We start from the raw sequence: 13,026 nt of genomic DNA, 5'->3' as shown, positions 1-13,026 counted from the left end.
GCAAAGGGCATGAACTCACCCTTTTTAATCGCTGCATAGTATTCCACAGTGTATATGTGCCACATTTTCTTTATCTAGTGTATCATTGATGGGCATTTGGGTTGGTTCCAAGTCTTTGCTATTGTGAATAGTGCTGCAATAAACATACGTGTGCATTTGTCTTTATAGTAGAATGATTTATAATCCTTTGGGTATATACCGAGTAATAGGATTGCTGGGTCAAATGGTATTTCTGGTTCTAGATCCTTGAGGAATTGCCACACTGTCTTCCACAATGGTTGAACTAATTTACACTCCCATCAATAGTGAAACAGCATTCCTATTTCTCCACATCCTCTCCAGCATCTGTTGTTTTCTGACTTTTTGATAATCACCATTCTAACTGGCATGAGATAGTATTGTATTGTGGTTTTTGATTTGCATTTCTCTAATCACTAGTGATGATGAGCTTTTTTACCTATGTTTGTTGGCTGCATAAATGTCTTCTTTTGAGAAGTGTCTGTTCGTATCTTTTGCCCACTTTTTGATGGGATTGTTTTTTTCTTGTTAATTTGTTTAAGTTCCTCGCAGACTCCGGATATTAGCCCTTTGTCAGAAGGATAGATTGCAAAAATTTTCTCCCATTCTGTAGGTTGCCTGTTTGATCTGATAACTTGTTTTGCCATGCAGAAGCTCTTTAGTTTAACTAGATCCCACTTGTCAATTTTGCCTTTTGTTGCCATTGCTTTTGGTTAGTCATGAAGTCTTTGCTCATGCCTATGTCCACAACGGTATTGCCCAGGTTTTCTTCTAGGGTTTTTATGGTTTTAGGTCTTATGTTTAAATCTTTAATCCATCTGAAGTTAATTTCTGTATAAGGTGTAAGGGAGGAGTCCAGTTTCAGTTTTCTGCATATGGCTAGCCAGTTTTCCCCAAACCATTTGTTAAATAGGAAATCCTTTTTCCATTGCTTGTTTTTGTCAGGTTTGTCAAAGACAGATGGTTGTAGATGTGTGTCATAATTTCTGAGGCCTCTGTTCTGTTCCATTGGTCTACATATCTGTTTTGGTACCAGTACCATGCTCTTTTTGTTAATGTAGCCTTGTAGTATAGTTTGAAGTCAAGTAGTGTGATGCCTCCAGCTTTGTTCTTTTTGTTTAAGATTGTCTTGGCCATATGGGCTCTTTTTTGGTTTCAGATGAAATCTAAAGCAGTTTTTTCTAATTCTGTGAAGAAAATCAATGGTAGCTTGATAGGGATAACATTGAAACTACAAATTACTTTGGGCAGTATGGCCATTTTCGTTATATTGATTCTTGCTATCCATGAGCATGGAATGTTTTCCCATTTGTTTGTGTCCTCTCTTATCTCCTTGAGCAGTGGTTTGTAGTTCTCCTTGAAGAGGTCCTTCACATCCCTTGTAAGTTGTATTCCTCGGTATCTTACTCTTTTTGTAGTCATTGTGAATGGGAGTTCACTCATGATTTGGCCCTCTATTATTGCTGTATAGGAATGCTTGTGATTTTTGCACATTGATTTTGTATCCTGAGACTTTGCTGAAGTTGCTCATAAGTTTAAGGAGATTTTGGGCTGAGATGATGAGGTTTTCTAAATATACAATCATGTAACCTGCAAAGAGAAATAATTTGACTTCCTCTCTTTCTGTTTGAATATCCTTTATTTCTTTCTCTTGCCTGATTGCCCTGCCCAGAACTTCCAATACTATGTTGAATAGGAGTGGTGAGAGAGGGCATCCTTGTCTTGTGCCAGTTTTCAAACAGATTGCTTCCAGCTTTTGCCCATTCAGTATGATATTGGCTGTGGGTTTGTCATCAATAGCTTTTATTATTTTGAGGTATGTTCCATCAATACCTAGTTTATTGAGAATTTTTAGCATGAAGGGCTGTTGAATTTTATCGAAGGCCTTTTCTGCATCTATTGAGATAATAATGTGGTTTTTGTCACTAGTTCTATTTATGTGGTGGATTACATTTATTGATTTGCATGTTTTGAACCAGCCTTGCATCCCAGGGATGAAGCCAACTTGATTGTGGCGGATAAGCTTTTTGATGTCATACTGGATTCAGTTTGCCAATATTTTATTGAGGATTTTCATATTGATGTTCATCAGAGATATTAGCCTGAGAGAGAAATTTTGTTGTTGTTGTTGTGTCTCTGCCAGGTTTTAGTATCAGGATGATGCTGGCCTCATAAAATTAGTTAGGGAGGCTTCCTTCTTTGTCTATTGTTTGGAATAGTTTCAGAAGGAATGGTACCAGCTCCTCCTTGTACCTCTGGTAGAATTTGGCTGTGAATCCACCTGGTCCTGGGCTTTTTTGGTTGGTAGGCTCTTAATTCCTGCCTCAATTTCAGAACTTGTTATTGGTTTATTCAGGGATTCAACTTCTTGTATTTCAACTGTCAAAAGTATTTTCATGCATGCTGCAGTTCTGCTCCTCTGATTTTCCTGGTTCTGCCCACCTTTTGTGTCTGGGCTGCACACCCAGGCTGTCTTCCTTTCTGGTAGCAAATGGCTGGCTGCAGTTCCAAGCCTACGGTCCAGTGTCTTACCCAATCATTAAATGAAGTCCTGAACATCACTCTGATTGGAACAAATAGAAGAAACTGCCCCTCCCTAAAACAACCAATTTGAGCGGGGCCGGAGTCAGGACAGGGATTGCATTTGGGAGCTGTGTATATGTGTCTCAACCCTGAATCTCCTTTCTAATAAGACTAGTTATTGGATTTAGGGCCAATCCTAACACAAAATGATGTCATCTTGAAATCCTTCCTTTAATTGCATCTTCAAAAACCTTTACTCCAAAAAAGGTCACATTCTGAAGTTCCCAGTCATATCTTTTGGAGAGGCACCAACTGAACCCTCTACAATCTGCCTACTGTCTACTCCAAATCCATGTCTGCCCCATGAGATGACAGCTATCCCACCCTAACATCCCTAACAGCCTCAACCCATTGGATTATCTATTCTTAGTCTAAAATCTCATTAAAAATATTATCAGGTCAAAGATACCAAAGCTAATCATCTAAATCAGACAAGTGAAACTTTGAGTATGATCCATCCTAGGGTGAAATTTCTCTCCTTCTCTGGACTTGTGAATCTAACAAACAAGTTATCTGCTCCCAAGATACTTTGGTGTGTTTACATTTTCTCCCTTTAAAACTAAGAAGACCTTTGTTATTGCTTTTTCTTTTATTTCAAAAAGGAGAAAAACGGGAGGGATAAAGGGGACACTGGAATTAAGCAAAACCTAGCACAGCACATTCTATTTGGTTTAATGACCTGAGAACAACCTTTTGCAGCTTGATCTTCCACACACTGGGCCCATGGCAGCTCCATGGGTAGTCCCTGACCCTGGGCATGCAGCAGTGTCGTGGTTGGCTTCTGGGTGCAGGTGGCAGTAGCCCAGTCAGTCTCTGCATCCACAGCTCTGTCCTTGGAGTCATTCTTCCTTTTTCTGAAAAGGTAGAGCATGCTGGCTGTCAAGTAGCTCTACTGGCCTGTTTCCTGCTTCTACAGTTTATAAGTCCCATGACTTTCTCTCATTTTGTCCTGTCTCCGTCCCTTTCAGTCAAAGATGGCAGTGTTTCTACTGGTTTAACATTCTCAAAATCCTCAAAGTTTCCTGTGTATATCAAGGGAATCTGTGTCATTAGACATAAGGGCTCTCTGGGATTGTACCTGGGTAACCCTATCTCTATTCCTGGCTTCTGCTGAGATTGGATCCACAATATGTGCCTAATCTTTTCAGCCAAAGGTTTTCTGGGCACCCCCTTGGTGTTCCTTCCAGAACATCCTTTCTCTGTCCACAATGAATTTCCTCATTACGGTATCCTTTGCTATCCAGTAAGGCTCAGAACTTCCTAAGTTATCAGCTCCGATTTTATTTTATTTTTTGCTACAACATTCTTTCCTCAAATTATTTCTCTCCTCTTATATTTTACCATAATGATTAAGAAGAAGCCAGACCTTACTTTCTTCACGTTCCTTGAAATATCTTCTGCTAAATGGCCAACTTCATTGCTTACAAATTGTCCTTTGCACTCAACTTCAGAATACAACTCAGGCAAGTTTCTGCCACTCTACAACAAGGATTCCCTTCCCTCATATTTCCAATAACACTTTCCTCATTTCTATCTGAGATCTCTGCTGAGGTTTCCACCTCAGCAGAATCACCTTAATGCTATTGTTTCATTTTTCCTCATTCCTAGCGAAAGGCAATGGTAAATTTTTTAGAAGTTCATGCAAATAAGGTAATAATTATTATTTTCATAACTAGTTCATGGAAACCCAGGCTAAGATTCTCTGCCCTTCAGGCTTGTTCTACTTTGCAGGTTTGAAGTCAGGCCACTGCCACGTCCATGTTCTATAGCAGACAGGAAAGGAAAGTCCAGAGTAGAGATCTCTGTGGTAGAGGTGCACACACACACATGCACGCACACACATGCAGGCAAACACACGCACACACATACATTCATACATGTCCGCACGGACATGCACACTGCACATGCATACACATGCACACATGCACAAACACATCCACATGTGCACACACGTGGCACACATGTGCACACACAATCATAAAGGCACATGCACACACCTGCACACATGCACACACACACGCACACACAATCACACATGCACACACACATACATTCCCTTCACTCCATTCAATTGGCCTGAAGCCTGTTGTGAAGATGGAAGGGAATAGAGGAATATGGTCAGTATGGGTGGCCACATTCCTAGCTAAAACTTAGAAGGAAGGTTCAGTTACTTTGAAATGAGAGGAGACTAGATACTAGGATCATCAGCATTTTCTATGGCAACATCCCACCGACCTCATATTCAAGTCTGTGGTGTCCTTGGATCATTGCCTGCCACTGGATCTTGGTCAGAGCCACAAGCTCAGCCCCTCCACATTCCTCTTTACCTACCTTGGAAAGAAGGGATGAGTCTCAGTCACCTCCTTGCAAGTTCCCCTGGCTTCTTATTCACCTTGCCCTGCCTCTCCATGAATCCAATGCCCTAGAGAAATTCAGCTTTTCCTAAGACAGTTACACACACACTCACCTGGAACCAGAAGATTGTAGCATCATCTTTGCTCAGGGCCTAGGCATCTGCTAGTCTAACATTTCAATAACCAAGAGAATCACTGGAATGACTTAGAGGATCAAAGATAACTGTGCTCTCATGTGAACATCCATCTCTGCCCACCCAGAAGGGCAGCCAACAGCTTCTTGATTATGGGTGCCTTATGCCACTTATTACTCCGTTAAACTAAGATAGGGTTCCTGGGGCAGGGGAAAGGTAGGTGGGTGGAGAGATGTGAAGGTTGGTTTTGTAGGTGTTGCATTTCAGTGAGACTGTTGAAGTGAGAATTTTAGGAGGCAGCAGAACATTCTCTGTGGATCTCTAATGAGAGGTCTGCACTGAAGACATAAATGCTAGAACCATCAGCCCAGAGCTAATCACAGAAGGTCTGAGAGAGAAAAGGATGCTCCTAGGAGCATGTGAGACAAAAAGCAAAGACTGAAGGACTGAGATCTGAGAAGTATCAACACTAAAAATGGTATCAGAAGAGATGACTGCTGGGAAACTGCATGAATGTAGCCAGAGAAATATAGGTCACATAAGATAAGGGCTGAACATTACCAATGTGTTTAAGGTGTACACTGGCAACTTTGAAGAGACAAACTTCAGTGACAGAAAGTGCAGGGTTTAGGAACTGAAAGGCAGGGAAGCAACGGGATCTAATGCTTATAAAGCTCTCTTTTGGGAGTTCTATTTCTAAAAACCATGGTCCTTCATAGGAGAGGTAGCCTGAAAGGTGTGGGGATGTCTGCAAGTGTCACAATGGGGGTGGGTGTCACCATTATTTAGTAAAGCATGTCGGGGATCGGAATGTCCCAGTGAGTGGGGCAGCCACCACTGCAATGCAGAGCCGTCCTCCACCTGCACAGCCTGCCAGGGTCCTGCTGGGGACTCACAGACTCTCAGATACTAATCTATTTATACTCTGAGCCTCCACAAGCTTAAATAAATCACACAATTTTGCATTTTTTTTAAGGCAGAGTCTTACTCTATTGCCAGGCTGGAGTGCAGTGGAGCAATCTTGGCTCACTGTAACCTCTGCCTCCAGGTTCAAGTGATTCTCCTGCCTCAGCCTCCCAATTAGCTGGGATGACGGGCGTATGCCACCACATTTAGCTAATTTTTGTATTTTTTTTTTTTTTTGAGACGGAGTTTCGCTCTTGTTACCCAGGCTGGAGTGCAATGGCGCGATCTCGGCTCACCGCAACCTCCGCCTCCTGGGTTCAGGCAATTCTCCTGCCTCAGCCTCCCGAGTAGCTGGGATTACAGGCATGCACCACCATGCCCACCTGATTTTTTGTATTTTTAGTAGAGACGGGGTTTCACCATGTTGACCAGGATGGTCTCGATCTCTTGACCTCGTGATCCACCCGCCTCGGCCTCCCATAGTGCTGGGATTACAGGCTTGAGCCACTGCACCCGGCCCCATTATCTGTTTTTAGACTGATTACATTAGTACCAAATCAATGGCTTAATTTTTTATGTATTATTTACTCCTCATGCTTGGGTAAAAGGGGAGAATTGTGTTGTATTCTTCTGACTGTGGGAAGACAGTTTGTTTTGTTGGTTTTGCAGGCCGCTCCGGGGCCCCCCTGGGGGGCCCTGCTGCCCCTCTGCCTTCCCCTAGATGCCCCAGATCTGTACAACAGCCCCCGGTGCTGCATTCTGCCAGCTCAGAGGGGTTTTGTTAATTGCAACCAAAAAGACTTGCTTAAGTATTTTAATTTCCACTCCCTAATGGGTGTTAATTAATAGTTGTTAGATGATTAATGTAAAAACAAATGAACAAAGTAATGACTTTAGGAGAATTTTTTAAATTTCATTAAAAGCATGACTATTATTTCTTCCAACTAATTGTCTACATCTGTGTTTATTTTTATGATTTCGTTCCAATTTCATCCCTTTCCCCACCAAAAAAAGGAGACAGTTTGTCTTTCAGACGCTCTTAGGATTACCTCGTCCAAAGTGTTTGTTTTAAATGAAAAGACTTGATTTGTGGGGTGTGGGTGTGTGGGTGTGTGTTTGTGCGTGTGTGTATGTGTGTGTAAGAGAAAGAGGGGTGAAGATAAGGTTCTTTTCCATATAACTTGTGAGCAAAAAAAGATGCAGTCCTTTAAAAAAAAAATGTTATCTTCTAATGCTAAAATAGCTAATTCTTATTTAAAGATTTAGCTGTAAGTCTTTTTAAAAAGTTACAATCTTTTAAAGATACAAGAAGTGCTAAGGGCTTCTCCACTTTTATTGGACTATTGAATTGGGTATTAAAATTGATAAATATGCCTTTGAAAGTTGTTTATAATTGAAATAAGTTCATACATTGTTAAATTCAATTCTTGAAATATTCTGTTTCTAAGCAAATTAACAACAGTACATAGCCATTTTGCTGTAGTTTCATGTTTTAAATTTTGTGTATATTTCATGTCACATGTTTCTTATTTTTTAGATGTTTACATATCTGATCCTATGTTATCCATGTACAAATTTGATGGGAAAGCAACCAAGACACTGATCTTTTATTCCTATTCAATTTTTCCTTCATAGCTAGATTTCTGCACTAGTTTTGTTTTACCTGAATTTGATCAAATGTTTTAAATCATCCAAATTCCTAGTGCTAGAAAAAAATCTAGGCTTTTGTAGTTTATGTTGCTGTTAAATGAGAAGAAGAACAGACACACAGATACATGTTCACTAATCATAGGGGTGATTTCCTTTCTAGTATTCAGTAAAGGATCAGGTCATAAGGCAATGCCAGACTTCGACCTGCCCATCAGGTGAAAAAGTGAAGAATGTCTAACATACAGGTGTTCTTGAAGCTAGGCCACTGGCTTCATTTTTTCCACTGGAGGCCTAATTATTTGAAAGCTCTGCAGGAAAAGTCTAGGTTGAGTTGTCTTGTTCAATACTAAAATATTTTTCTCCTGCTAAAGCACACATACTCGCTCACAGCAGTCTATATGAAACTTATAGATGTTTATTTTTACCTTTTCTTTTCTTTTCCCTTTCTTTCTTACTCTCACCACCTAAGTTCAAGGTCTGTGGACTATGTACTTATGGAGGAGGGGCACCAGGAAGGGGAGGGAGGGATTCCTGCTGGCAGGAACCATGGAGAGTGCATCCCTACCTAATCCTGCAGGAAAGTAGCCACAGTTCAGGGAGGTCTCCGTGTTGATCTACAGAGTAGGCCGTGCAAAATAGCATCTTTCATCACAGAGTGACTGAGTTTCAAGAAAGCAATAAAGCTAAGCCTCTTTGGCCCATCCACCAGAATGAGGATGTTGCATTGTTAACAAATCACTCACTTTAAAAATAGTATTTGTTGAAATTGTACTTCCCCTGTAATCAAGAGTGACATTTGACACCTTAGTGCAGCTTTTCAAATGTTATCTATTATGACTTGGAAGGGTAACAATAAACAAAAAACAACACAACAAATGAATACAACAAAAAGCAAATCATACTTCCCGTTGATTTCAGAATCTAGAATGACTGCTTGAACATTTGCATTTGCCTAGTTTAGTGATATGTCTTTCTCTCAGGATTTTCAGGGTGCAAAGATGAATGAGCGTATACCAGGTCTGCCTTTTCTGAAGAAGGTTTCCCAGTAGGCTGGAAACAAAGATTTTCTGGCTTGGTAAAGACCATTGAACCCTGTACTTCTGTGTCCAGGACAATGTCGGTCGAGAGCAAGACTCTCTGTGCTGGAACTAACCTTGTCCATCTTCCCACAGCTCAGTATTCTCTTCCTCAAAATAAAGGAAATGATCAACTTCTTGAAACATGCCTGATTTTAACTTGGTTTTCTTTATGAATATGATAATATCAGTATTTTCGAAACTGCTTGTTAGAAGTACAGAGTTGTGCAGCTTAGATTCTGGTGTTATATCAGACCTCTGTGTTCAAGTCCTCCTGTGGAGTGGACCTGTCACATTGGAACACACAGAGGGGGGGACTGGAGTATCTCACAGCTTCCCCAGGGGTTCCAATTGGCTGGAAGTGCAGGTCCTACATCTTTCCACCAGGGGCAGAAGAAATGGGTTGAAAAACAGTGATGGCCAGATGATGCGTCATGCTCTTAAGTTTCATTTCTAGATTCTATCATCTATGTCAATTTTTCATCTATTATTTTTACTCACTGTAGATTTTTAATGAGATGTAGAGAAAAATGCAAGCTGAAAAGAATCAACAACATTTTACCTCAAAAGAATAAAGACATAATTACCAGTGGTCGGTAGTACATCTACATGGAACAGCTGAAGGCGTTGCTCATCTCGTGCTTTTGAGATGCACGCATTATCAAGCCTAACCCTGCAAACCGGAGATGCAGAGCTGACTTGAAAAGCTGCTGTTTTGTCCTAAGAAAATCCCTTAATACAGTATCTGTTTTTCATAGTAGTTCGGCTAAGCTTCTGACATTACCACCACTTGCTTCCCCATGTTTCTAAACCATACTGACTCAAGGAAAAGGAGTCTTTGGATAGAGATAACATGTGATTGAAAATCTGATGACATTTTGCATAGTCAGAAAGACTGTTCCTGCTTAGAAAATGTTTTCTGTATAACACAGATGTGTTTTTCAATGCCTTGGAATTTCCTCTTTAGAAAATATGTTGAGTCAACCGAATTTTTGAAGAAAATAATTGTATCCTGAATTTAGCTCTGCTGAAAGAGCATGCAAGAGTTGCAATCATGTCCTTTGTAAACGTGTTTTAAAGTTTTGCCAGAGTTTATCACATGTGGATGAAATGAAGGAACAGGGTTCTCAGGGTTAACAGAGACTTTGATTTGCAAAATAATGAGAAAGTGCATAAAGGTAAAAATAAAATACATATGTGCCAACATGTACATGATCACTAATCCTCAGAATGTAAAGACCTCGATTTTTTTATATTCAAAATCCTTATTGCTTATTGCCCCTTATTTGGAAGATTCCTAGTAAAATAAAGATTGGGAGTGGGTAAATGTCTGAATACGGTAGAAAGGTCTCTTTATCTGTTTCCAGTTTGCAGGAAGGATTAGAAACAAAGCCACAATAAACTTTTTTTTTCCAAAGTGACTATACCATTGGCATTTCTACCAGCAACAGAGGAGAGTTCTGTTTTGTCAGCATTTTTGCCAACAGTCTTTTTATTATTTTGATTATTCTAATAAAGGCATAGTATTTTATAGTAGTTTAATTTGAATTCTTGTAATAAGAATATTGAGTATCTTTTCATGTTTATTTTCTAATCATATATCTTACTTGGTGGAATGTCTTATCAAATATTTTGCCAATTTTTTTATTGCTTTTTTCTTCACTATTGAATTTTGAAAGTGTGTTATATATTTTGAATGTCACTTTTTTTTTTTTTTGAGATGGAGTCTTGCTCTATTGCCCAGGCTGGAGTGCAATGGCATGGTCTTGGCTCACCGCAACCTTTGCCTCCCGGGTTCAAGCAGTTCTCCTGCCTCAGCCTCCTGAGAAGGTGGGATGACAGGTGCGTATCACCACGCCTGGATAATTTTTGTATTTTTAGTAGAGAAGGGGTTTCACTATGTTGGCCAGGATGGTCTCAAACTCCTGACCTCCTGATCCACCCACCTCGGCCCCCCAAGTCTTTTTATTTTCTTAACAAGTTCTTTCAAAAGGTAGGATTTCTTAATTTCAATTAATTATGTTTGGTCTTTTCTTTCAAGAACAGTGTTATTCGTCTTATATCTAAGAACTCTTTGCTGAACTTATGATCAAGTTTACTTCTAGAAATTTTATATGTCAAAACCACTATGAGATATCATCTCAGGCAGGTCAGAATCACAATTATTAAAAAGTCAAGAAACAATAGATGCTGATGAGGCTGTGGAGAAATAGGAAAGCTTTTACACTGTTGGTGGGAATATAAATTAGTCAACAATTGTGGAAGACAGTGTGGTGATTCCTCAAGGATCTAGAACCAGAAATACCATTTGACCCAGCAATCCCATTACTGGGTATACCCAAAGGAATATAAATCATTCTACTACAAAGACACATGCACGTGGATGTTTACTGTGGCACTATTTTCAGTAGCAAAGACATGGAACCAACCCAAAGCCCATTAATGATAGACTGGATAAAGAAAATGTGGTTAAAAATACACCATGGAATACTATTTAGCCACAGAAATGAATGAGATCTTATCCTTTGCAGGAACATGGATGACACTGGAAACTATTGTCCTCAGCAAACTAACACAGAAACAGAAAACCAAACACTGCATGTGCTCACTCATAAATGGGAGTTGAACAATGAGAACACATGGACACAGGAAGGGAAACAACACACACTGGGGCCTGTTGGGGGGTAGGGAGTGAGGGGAGAGAACCTAGAGGAGGAGTCAATAGGTGCGGCAAATCACCATGGCACATGTATACCTATGTAACAAACCTGCACGTTCTGCACATGTATCCTGGAACTTAAAGTAAAATAATTAAAAATAAATAAATAAATAAATAAAACTTTGGCATGGAGCGGTGGCTCACACCTGTAATCCTAGCACTTTAGGAGTCTAAGGCAGGTGGATCATGAGGCCAGGAGTTCAAGACCAGCCTGAGCTTTGCGCGGTGGCAGTACTGTAGATAATGAGGTTTAACAGAGGTGGGTTTATTGCTAATTGAAAACTTTTCCCAATACTCTGCCAGGACAACTTGAAATATAGTTGGCATTGGCAATTTTTGGCAGTCTCTATGGAGACTGAATTATAAAAATACATACATACATACAAACATACATACATACCAGCCTCGCCAACATGGTGAAGACCCGTCTCTACTAAAAAAACAAAAAGTTAGTCAGCCATGGTGGTGGGTGCCTGTAATCCCAGCTACTCGGGAGGCTGAGGCAGGAGAATAGCTTGAAACTGGAAAGCAGAGGTTGCAGTGAGCCGAGATCATGCCACTGCACTCCAGCCTGGGCGACAGAAACTCTGTCTCAAAAATATATAATTAATAAATAAATTTTAAAAAAGAAACTTTATAGGTGATAATACTTAAGTCTATAATCTATTTTAATTTTTGTATACAGTGCAAGATATGGGTCAAAGTGCAAGTTGTATGTATGTGAATGTCCCAGCATCAATTACTAGAAATACTTTTCTTTCTCAGTTGAATTGCTTTGCAAAACTTTGCAGCAAACCAATTGATAATATCTAGCAGGACTATTTCTGGACTCTCTTTTCAGTTCCATTAGTTCAGGTATCTATCCTTTTGCTGATGCCACACTGACTTGACTACCACAGCTTTCCAGTGAGCCTTGAGCCATGTAGCGTGATCCTTCCAAGTATGTTCTCTCATTTTCAGTGTGGTTTGGGTTATTTCTTTGAATTTTTACTAAATTTTAGAAGTATTATGTCAATTCTTATTTTAAAAATCGTGTGTGATGTTGACTCAAATTGCATTAATTCTATAAATTAATTTGGGGAGAAGTGACATTATCACTTCTGAGTCTTCCGGTTCATGATGGGAAGATGAACATAAAGTTCATCTTTATGTCTTTTTAGTTGGTCTTTAATCAGTGTTCCTTTCATAAGTGTTTTTTTTTTAATTTTTTGACATACAGGTAATTTAGAGTTTTTACATTTATACAAATTTCAAATTGTTTATTGATAGCATATTAACATGCAACTGTTATTTATTCATTTATTTATTTGTGATGGGGGGTCTCACTCTGTCACCCAGGCTGGAGTACAGCAGCACAGTCATAGCTCACTGCAGCCTCAAATTTGGAGGCTCAAGCAATCCTCCCAACTCAACCTTTCAGGTAACTTGGATCACAGGCACACATCACCATGCCCAGCTAGTTTTTGTTTTTAATTTTTTGTAGAGACAGGGTCTCACTATGTTGGGCAGGGTTTTCTGAAACTCCTGGCTTCAAGGAATCCTCTTCTCTCTCCCTCCCAAAGTACTGGGATTACAGAGGAGCCACC

At 39.9% G+C, this 13,026-nt stretch overlaps 1 non-coding gene across 1 annotated transcript; it reads left to right on the top strand.

The window, feature by feature from the left end:
- Nucleotides 1-11,654: 11,654 nt before the first annotated feature.
- LOC116536466 lies at nt 11,655-11,795 on the top strand. The gene has a single exon (XR_004262651.1). It is a non-coding gene; the product is annotated as a U4 spliceosomal RNA (small nuclear RNA).
- The last annotated feature ends 1,231 nt before the right edge of the window (nt 11,796-13,026 follow it).

Source organism: Sapajus apella, unplaced genomic scaffold, assembly GCF_009761245.1.
Source record: "Sapajus apella isolate SASKATOON/1434 unplaced genomic scaffold, GSC_monkey_1.0 scaffold100, whole genome shotgun sequence".
Classification (NCBI taxonomy): Eukaryota; Metazoa; Chordata; class Mammalia; order Primates; family Cebidae; genus Sapajus; species Sapajus apella.
Note: the sequence above shows the minus strand (reverse complement) of the source record. Positions and strands in the feature narration are given on the sequence as shown.